Source organism: Cyprinodon variegatus, unplaced genomic scaffold (genome assembly GCF_000732505.1).
Source record: "Cyprinodon variegatus isolate N-32 unplaced genomic scaffold, C_variegatus-1.0 Scaffold176, whole genome shotgun sequence".
Classification (NCBI taxonomy): Eukaryota; Metazoa; Chordata; class Actinopteri; order Cyprinodontiformes; family Cyprinodontidae; genus Cyprinodon; species Cyprinodon variegatus.
In genome coordinates, this window is record NW_015150629.1 from 475645 (window position 1) to 486379 (window position 10735).

Genomic DNA, 10735 nt, shown 5'->3' on the forward strand with positions numbered 1-10735 from the left:
CAAGTTTAAAACAACGATTACACATGGAAGAACTGAGTTGGAAATACATATTGCACACTACATTACAAAAAAGGCCAAACAATATATATTTTTTTCTCTATAAAGACAAATATAGTGAACCAAGAGATTTACAGACTGGTAATCATACTGCAGAGGATTACCAACATCGCTGAGTTGGATGACCTCTAATCAAAAACCTATGTAAGAGGAGTTTTACATGCCGCAATCAAGCTAGAAAATGTGTAAGGGGGTTTATAATAAAATGGAACCACACTAAAAAATATGGCCCCATAATGTGTCTATGAAAGTTTGTAATCACAAGGAGCAGCCCTTATTCACAGTAAAGACAGTTATTACAGGTAATGACTTGTATTATTTGTAGCACTCATGAGCTGGAATAAACACCGGTCTAGAAAATTAAAAGAAGTAGGTTTTGTTTTTTGAATTTCTGTCATTTTGGAAATGATAATTTCTCTAGATTTCAGAGGATAACATCTGGCTGGGAATCCTGGAAGATTCACAGACCAAAGGAACTGCCAATCAGGGGTATGAGATAATTTCTGTCATCTTGTTACTCCTTTTTCTGCCTTGCAGCCCCAATTCCTTCATCATGTTTTTTATTTGATTGGTTTTTTTACATCATAGACATCAGCTTTCAACATGTAACACTGTATTTCAACACTGCAATACGTCAGCTGTTATACAACAGCCTGATTGACTGACTAATAAAACCCCACACTTCCCCACGGGTTCGGTGCCCACCACTGCTTTACTTACTTCCACACACAGTCAGACACATTCAGCCTCTCTGTCATATTTAACACGAAGCAGATTATATCGTTTCCTCTGAGAAACAAGGAGGACTATTAAAGAAATATCATCTTTTTTTCATGATCAGCAAACACATAAGGAATTTTCAAGGAATCCTGCTTAAGGAAAAAGAAAAAATACTGAGGTGACACAGTGCATGACGCATAACCAGCTTTTATTGTGTTAAACCTGACGTGTCCCCTTTCAGCTAAGACAGCCAAGTAATTGAAAATCTGATTATATGTTTATATTGGAGTTCCAAATCATCTTTACAGCTACATTTTAAAGGGAAAAGGTTTATAAGATATTTCTTTTTTTTTTTTTTTGCTCTTTTCCTTTCTGTTTGTTGGAGTTTGAGTCTCCAAAAATCCTTATTTCTAATAATTAACTAATGTAATGAAATCATGTTTTTTAGGTTATCTGAGAATAATGTTCAGAGTCAAGAAGAAAAAAGATACGGTTTTTACACTACAATGATCTATAGTGTAGTCATTGTTCATTTTATACTTATTCTAATAACAAAATAGAGCTGCCATTTGTCATTTAGGCTTTGGGAAATTCCTAAAAAAAAAGTATTATTTTCCAATCCAATAAATGTAATATTAAAGACATGATATGAGATACACTTGAAATAATTTGATAATAATCCACCTCTCCTTGGTGACACATATGAATATTTCTCTCTGATTATTTTTATGGTGTTGCAACTTGCAGACGGTCCCTAAGCATCTGTGGAGGAGCGAGCTCTCCATAGGGTCCAATGTAATTCTCCCAGCGCGATAGGAGACTCGTTTTGAGTAAACTACGGTTGTAGCTTCTGTCTGCCTTGCTGTGGTTGCAGAGAGTTTTCTGTTTTGTAGAATTTGTGGAGACGATGCTGTCTCTCCACTTAGGAAATATACTTGAGTGATATTTGCCCGGTATTAAATAGGGCAGATGGTCATTATTGTATAAATATTCTTGCTTTCCCTCTCCCTCTTGCTTTTCCTTTCCCAGCTCATGCAGCTATTGTCATACAGATCAGTTATCACCTGATCGCTGCGCTGGTGGCTCAGCTGTGTGAAATCATTCTGGTGCTGGTGACACTGATGACGTAGATCTAGTTATAATTAATTACAAATATGATTTCCCCCCCCCCTGCTCTCAGGTAAAACACTAAAGAGAGGCTTGAGCTAAAGCCAAATCTGAAGGGGCTGGAATGGCTCTCCAATGACAGAGCTAGTGGGGCATTTACATCTGAAAAGGGATTCATGAGTTGGGAAGTACTGTTGGGGGGACTGGAGGCTGACGAAAATTCTCATATCTCTGGGCTTTTTAGTGTTAATGCAGTGTGAGGAATGACACAACCTTGAGATCAAATCCCGGAACAAAGCAGCAGTTTGTTTGGCCTAAAAATATCGAAATCTCCTCTGTTGGCTGTTTTATGTGCTATACCAACAGGAAAACAAAGAATTTGAAATGGATACAACATGACTGACGGGGAAATATGATTAAAAGGAGCAAGGAGCAACAACTGTCTGGTTTTCTTTTAAGGTGACTAACAACTGAGTAACAATTTACCCACAGATAAATGTACCACCCACAGCTCTCTACTGATCTATTTGAGATTGTGGATGTTTTAATTTTGCCTTTACAACCCCCAAAGCAGCTTGAATATTAAAGCTGCAAGACAAACTTTATTGCTCACAGCTCTGGGTTTTAGTCATCTGGGCTTTAATGTCTCCCTACGTCATCTCTGTAGGTTGGAATCCCCAGCAGGTGAAATAACTGATATTGTTGTTTATCTAATATTGACTACGCCAAATTACTTTTCTTTTTTAGTCTTTTTTTCTGACATATTTTCTGTCATATTGCCCTTACTGCTTAGTGTTTGAGTCATCCCTCCACTAATGTGTCTTCTCTGCATTTTGTTGCCTGTTTGGGTTCATTGACTGAAGTGATTCAGTCATTCTCTGCAAACTTTGAACTATTAAGGCTGACTTTGACCCTCCATTATTTGGTTATTTTTTCCCTCTTAGAAAATTTGCTTAAAAAAATGGAGAACACTCCAACTCTCAAAGATGGGCCGCATAAACGCCATTAAAATGGTGTCTGCCTAAATTTTTGTACCTTTTTCAGAGCCTACCAATTTTTTTAACAAGGGCCTTTTATAAATCACTGGACTCAATAATTTTTTCCTATGTCTGGGGTTTTAAAGCCCATAGAATATCAAAAAACTCATTTACATAAACCAAGAGAGATGGGGGGATTAGGGTTACAATGCTTTCACCACTACTATTGGGCAGCGAATGCAAGGGCCTTGGTATACTGGCAGGACGATGCTTAAGAACTCTCTGCAAATCCTCCCCCTTGGATGGCTATCGAAAGAAACACTGTTGGAAACAGTTCTCCTCAGGCACTTCTTTTCTCAGCACCAATTTCCCCCAGAAAAAGTGGAGTAAATAATTTGATTGTTTTAAACTGTTTAAAGATATGGAAACAAATTAAGGTACATTGTGACCTACCGAATACCTCAGTTCACACCCCAATTTACCGCAATCATGCTTTCCCCCCATCACTATCGGATGTATTATTTTAAAATTGGAGGCTAAAAGGCCATCAACAAAATGTTTGCTTCTTTTGCAATGCTGAGCGACCGCTTCTCTCTTCCGGGCACAGATTTTTTCGGATATCTGCAAATTAGAAATTACGATCAAATTAACATCCCGAACTTCGTATCTCTCCCAGAAGAAAATAAGTTAGGCAGAATGCTGTTGGGCTCCCCAGAATAAAAAAAAATAATAATAATTTCAAGCTTTGTTTGCATATTTGCAGAGGGAATTTTGCCACAGACTCTCTAAGGGCTGCATGGGAGGAGGAGCTGGGCTTACAGATTGGGAGTAAGATCTGGGCGGAGGGCCTTGGGAGAATTCGGTCATGCACTATTAATGTAAAGCACCAGTTAATTCAGTTCAAGGTATTTCACAGACTCCACTATTCAAAAACAAAATTGCACAGAATATTCCCATCAATATTCTGCCGATGGCTCCTTGACTCATCTGTTCTGGCCATGCCCCAAGCTCTTCCAATATTGGTGTTACAGTTTTAAATGGTTTTCTGAAGTGTATAAATGCACATTTATTCCGGACCCCCAAATTGCATTGTTTGGACACTCTCCCTCACTGAACTGCAGCATTTCTATAAAAAAAAAACGACTGTGGTTTATGGAATGGTGATAGCTAAGAAAGTAATATTAAGATTGTGGAAAACTGATAAGGGCTCCACTAATAAGTTCTGTAGTATCTGGCAACCAGTTCTGGACCATATTTCTCAGTCTAAGACTGACCCCGACAGCTGCTCAGTTTCTTAGTATGCCACCTGTGCCTTCATAGATATGTAGTACTATCCTAAAGTGTAAATGGCAATCAGTGCAGTGTAACCGTTACTTAGATAATTTGTCTGGCTCGTTTCCTTTTTTTTTCTTTTTCTCACTTTCTTCCTATCTTTCTCTCCTCTCTTTCCCTCTGTCATTGAAGGCTTTTTTTCTTTTTCTTTTTTTGTATTACTACTATTGTTGTAATGGTAAGAGTATATTTTTCTTAGACCCTTAGACCCGGGTGTGGGATTTTTGTATGTTTCACTTTGAAAACTTAATAAACATATATTTAAAAAAAAATAGAAGAAGAAAAATTGCTTCATTTGAAACCTAAAAATTGGGTCCTTCCTTTCTTTCTTGAACACTTATGTAGCAATATAGATAAGTAATATTTCAAATGCATGGTCTGAAATAAACTGTGTCATGCTCTGTCTTTAAGCTCATAATCAGAAATAGTGATAACTACTGGATGGATTTAAAGGTTAAACAAAACAAAATAATTGTGGCCAATCATTCAAGTATAAAACTGAGGGTATAGTTCTCTGCAAAATTATATTAAGTACACGTCTGATCAAAATCTTATGACCAAGAATTTGTAATTTGCACTTTTTGTCATGAATAGGAAAGATAAATTGGGCTTTAAGTGGCACAAAGATGAAATGGGAGCAAGAAATTTACATTATAAGCACCAAAGGTCACATAACCCCAACAGGAGAACAAAAAGCATCAGAAAAGGATGTTGTAAACATTAGTCCTGATATTGCTAGGGCTACATGTAGCCAGCCCTTTATTATCACATATGAGCTTAATTTGAAAACATGCAGATAATATTCAAATAAGCCATTCTATAACATACACTGCAAGGGGAAAAAAAGATCCTGACTATAGTGTTTGCCCCAACATAGATTTAAAAAGATAAAACTAATTAAAAATTCAGTGAAGTTGCTGAGTGACTCAGGGAAGACTATCAGTAAAAGCTGAAATGTGTTTGTATCAGGCCTGTCTAAAAGGTGTCTGAATTCTATTTAGACAATGTTTTCTGACAAAGCCTAAAATAATTCCGTCTGAAAATGAAGGCCATCTGAATGTACACCGAATACGTAGAATTAGTAGACAGAGTCCTTTAAAATGTGACAGACATAAAATCAAACAAAGTATCTGAGACAACAGAAACAAAATTTCCAGCAATGGAAACAGCTGTGAGTACCTGCAGCTGCTTAAATGTCAGAGCAAATCTTACAAAATCACAAAACTGCTGTCTTCAATCCTGACTTTCATAAGTATTCAGTCCAAGGATGTGTGCAGCAAAAAGAATCAAAATAAATTATTCATCCTGTGGTTGTATCTTTCATCTATCAAAACCAACAATATAGAACCAAAACTTAGAGAAAATTCCACACAATAGAAAGTTAATGAAAAGTAGAAGAGTTAGAAACAAAGACTGAGAATGTAGAGTGACTTAGTGTGATGAAGAGGAAGATTTTTGTTCCACCATTATATATACTTTTAAAGACATTAAGCTGGACCTGTAAGGCTTAATTGTTACTCTTCAAGTACTTTTGAAATCAATTGCATTTCAAAGTCACACCAGAAAGAAGATATCACATCTGCCTTAGCAAGGATTTACAGTCTCTTGGAAAACTTATTTTACACTTTGAACTTTCTCACTTTTCATAACTTTGTAGAGTAACACAATGGACTACTATATAAACGTCCATTGTTATAAAGAGACCTAATGCAAGTTTTTTGCTGAAAATATCTTAAAAATGGCCCTTTATTAACCCTTATCACAAAAAATGGTTTGATGAGCAGACGTACACCTCAGTGGTTCTTTGCTGTTCCATCTATAAGCCTTTAGCCTAATGCTACGTTCAGACCACTCATGATAGAAGGAGCAAAAACGTGTCTGCTGTTTCATTTTTGAAGCTTGTACACATTAAGGTCCGGCACCTCAAGTGCATCTTTGACGCTCCTAACACAAATAAATAAAAAGATTTATTTTGAAAAGTGTTTCTTCCACCTGAAATTCTTATTGCTTAAATTGTTGTAATGTCTTTTTATTGCATTGAAAAACTAGAATATTCATATAATTGAAGAGACTACCCACTGGATCACAAACTAGGCTTCCAAACCCTCCAGAAATGAGCAGAAACCATTCTTACCATCAACAGAGGGAAGATGAAATATCAGGAACATATCACGACTGCCCTGAAGAACTTTAGTTATCCCAGATGGGCTTTGTTTTTTGTTTTTTAACCAACAAGAAGATACCTGCTCAGAGGGAAGAAAACGGGAGGAGGAGCATCATCATTCCATATGTTGCTGGAGTCTCCCAGAAACAAGGCTGACAACATGGTTTATGGCGTCCAGTGTAGTGAAGAGTGCACAGACCTGTGCATTTGAGAGACCAAGCAACCGCTACACAGGCACATGGCTCAACACACGAGGGCCAACTTCTGAGGACAGGACGCAGCTGTTCACCTACACCTGAAAGCTAAAGGACAATCGTTTGAGAACAATAACATCCACATTCCGGCCAAGGAAGAAAGGTGGTTAAGGAAGCCATCTTTGTTAACCTGGAAAAAACATCTCTCAGTAGAGGAGCTGGTCTTAGACATATGTAAACTTTCACCTACTTACAAAGATCTATTAGGAACAAAACCAAGAAGATTCACTTCTCACCTACCAACAACCATTAACACCCCCCAGGTGACCTCCATGGCCAATCCAGTGTGAGGGTTCAGAGATACCTATTGTTCCCCCTAATTCTTTGTTACACCTACAGTATATTAATCTCAGAGCTCCTCGGCGCTAGTTAGAACTGTTATCAGCCTACTCACTCAAGCCCAAGCTATGCTCAGCCAAATTGCTTAGCTGAGACACCAAAAAGATAGTAAAACATCTTTTACAGAAAGGTATGCAAACTACCCCTGATCCTTCTTTGCTTCTATTGACTCTATGAAACACACACATCATGGGAATGGATTTTTCTGCTGCACAAATGCTTATGGGCAGGGTCCTGAGAAGCATGTTACACCAGCTCAAGTGCAGTGTTTAAACCAGCATTTCCAGTGATTGCAGTCTCAAAACTGCTAGAAAGTAGCTCAGTTATAAAACAAGGGTACAAAGAAGCTCCCTGAGTTGCTGCTTGATGGGACTGTTCACATACAAATGGAAAGTGGAAGACGTACTTCAGCCGTATGATATAATGACAAGACTTTGACAGTATTACAGATGCAACAGGAGATACCTGAGTAAGCAGCCCAGCGCCACACATTCAGTTGCATGTAGAACTAGACACTCTTTATGATGTAAAATACAGTACCTTGGAAAACTAATACTAATGAGGCTATGTGTACAGTGCCTTCCTCTCATGACTAAATGTATTTTTAAAAAAAACATTGTTAATTCTTCAGTGTATCGGGATTAATATGAGGAGATAAATCTGGTTTTCAGAGGTAGGATTTCCTGTAAACAGTCATAGGCTGTTTACTTTCTCAGTTTACTTTCATTTTACTTTCCACCAGGCCAATTTGTCTATATATTGTAAGCAGGTGCACTGAGTTTTAATAACTGGACCACCACATTACCTCTTTCTTTTTAATTTACTAAGAGATAAAACAATATTTCTGTCATTTCTGTTATTTGTAAATTTGTACAGTAATTCAGAAGAATGCAGTGAAACAAAGGTGAAACTAAATAAATCTCTGAGTCAAACTCTCAAGCCCTGGAGCTAAAACAGTAAACATTCTTTAAACCCTAAAATTTGAAAGAGATCCAAGTTTTAATGACATCTTAACTATGATATATTGCTTTCCAGAAATGAGGAATGAAAAGTGCTCACCAACTGCCTCAGGTGTGCTGAACTGCTGAAGTCTGACATGGAAAAACAAGTTATCCCCCTAATAACATTTTGGATGTTTGAAACTGAAGATCTGTGGTGATCATTTTGAAGAGGCAAAAGCTGAGCGGTTTTTGTAGGGTTGTTTGTCTCTGGGCATTAGGGTCTATTTTTGATTTGGTGTCAGAATACACACCCTACACGCAGTGCATGTGTTTGTTCTGAACCACTGGTGAGTTCTTGTTGATTTCATAGATAGAATGGACATCGCTCTCTGTTGGGGGAGAGCCATGCATTACTCAGGGTCCATATAGATTGTTACTGAGGAGGTATTACTGAAAAAAAGCTTGCCTAGCTTAGATTTGTCCTTCAACTTCTCTCACAGTGTTATTTTAACACCACATTAAAATTCCATCACACTGATCCCATAATTCCATAAAGACTCTACAGAAAGGAGCTATCCTTGTAATTTCTAAGTCATTTTAAGCAGAAATGTACCTGACTCCAACAGGCCGCGCAAACAACTGTATATAACACAACTTTGGTATTAGGGCCACTATTCTATTATTTTCTATGCAGACAGAAGGTTGGATTTCTGCTTAGGTGTGAATGGTTGTTTGTCCTTTTTGTCTCTGTGTTGCGCTGCGATAATCTGGCGTCCTGTCCAGTGTGTACCCCGCCTCTTCTCCTCATGACACAAGCTGGGATAAAGCTTGATGGAAAATGGATGGATGGATTACAACTACCTTGGTTTTCTGAAATGGCATAAATCATTTTCCCTTGGCTTTTAAGTTTGTCAATGATCGGTTTAAGGAATCTGACCCACATGCAGAAAAAACACTCAGAGAACACAGGGAAAAGTTTAACAGGTTTATTTGAAGCAATGTTAACAGAGGTTGGATCTGGAACTCAGTGAACTGGTGAACCGGAACTGGAAAGTCAGAAATGAAGATCACAGAGATAAGTTCAGGGACCGTGGGAAATGATACTGCGGGTTGAATTATGCTGGAGAGGGACTCACCTTTCAGGGGACTCTTGTCAACCCTTGAATCCAGTCTGTGTGGGATTATCCAGAGTTGAGGGAACTCGTTGGAGAGCGGACAGGTAGACTTACGTTGGACCCAGAGGAGTAATGGAGTGGACTGTCACTTGGATTTCCGATGGGGACTTGAACGGATCATGTGGAGGTTTTCCCCTGCTCGGTGTAAACTCAGTAATTCCTTCCAGGGGGAGAAGGTCCAGGTATCCAGTTTTTACAGGAAGGCTTCCTGCCGAAGAGTAAAGACAAAAACTCATAAGACTCAGAGAAACAAAGCTAGGTTAGATTCTGCTAATCTCAGCTTGGCTAGAGTACCCAAAACTGGCAAACACTCTGGTGTTGAGGTAGTGACAGCCTACAGCTCAAATACTCATCCAGTAATGAACCAACGAGCCGCAGGTTTGCAGGGAGGCCCAATGAGGACAGGGCACCACCTGGTGGTGGCGAGAGAAGAAACACACAAAAAACCCACACAAACTGGATTCCTAACAAAGGTTTACACAACTGAAATTAATTAATTCCAGCTCAAAAAAGGAAGAAGTTGTTTTTTTTACAGTGTTGTTCTATTATTAATAATTGTACTCACATTAATTTAGTATTTTGATACCTCGTGCAATTAAAAAGAACATGCAGCTCTAATTTATGATATTACATTGCAAAAAAATATATAAGAATGAGTATATATTTCTTAACATCTGTGTAAGTCCCCTTAATTTGAGCTGAGAAATAAGATGATCTGACAATAAAATAGGTTTTTTTACTCTTAAAATAAGATAGACATATACTCTTGAAATAAAATAATGGAGTTTCTTTTTTTCTTATCTTAAACATAAGTAATTCTATCCTATTAACAAATCATCCTATTAACAAATCAAATGCCAGAGTCCACAGCAGTCACTGTTTCTTGTACTTTCATAATTAATTTGACCCCAAACAATAACCGGTGTGGTATTAAGTTGCAAACTCCAACAACAGTGTGCTATTTTAAAGTGGCATTGTGTTTGACATAGGTCTAATACTTTTGCCCACTTTCAGATGTGCAGCTGTTTTGTTTTTTTTATCCAAGGCCAAAAAGAACAAGTTATTTTTATAGTGCCAGGAAAGTACCAAAACTCCGCTCACACTGAAGGGACAGAAGGTTGACTCCTTTGACTGACAATGATACACAAACTGAAAGATGGATTGTAACAGGGCAATCATTGAGCAGCATGATTCTTCTGAACCACTTTTTAATTCTCACTTAATATAGATTATTAATACCACTTAGTAATATGAGGTGCCCCAGGGACATAAATCAGAATTAACTTCCATATACACATATTAAATTTACTCTTCCATATAATATACTGAAACATGTGCATAAACACTAGTGAAAAGCTCTCACATAAACTAGTGAAAACATTAACTTATATAACCTACTAAAAAGCTCTCATACAAAGTAGTGAGAACTGTTTATATAAACTGGTGAAAAGCTTTACCTTTTATACATACTACTAAAAAACTTTCATAGATACTACTAAAAATCTTCCATACATACTAAAAAAAAGCTCTCATACACACCACTAAAAAGCGCTCATAAAGACTGGTTATAAAGCTTTCATATAGCTTTTATACAAATTGGTGAAAAGCTTTTATACACACTACTAAAAAGCTTTCATACATACTACTAAAAAGCTTTTATATACACTAC

At 37.5% G+C, this 10735-nt stretch overlaps 1 protein-coding gene across 1 annotated transcript in view; it reads right to left on the reverse strand.

Annotated features, from left to right (window-relative positions):
* lepr (leptin receptor) overlaps positions 1 to 8084 on the reverse strand; it is a 63879-nt gene extending 55795 nt beyond the window's left edge. Inside the window, exon 1 of the mRNA XM_015378687.1 lies at positions 8010 to 8084. The gene's annotated coding sequence lies outside the window, so the exon portion shown is untranslated. The remainder of the gene's footprint in view (positions 1 to 8009) is intronic.
* Between the last annotated feature and the right edge of the window lie 2651 nt (positions 8085 to 10735).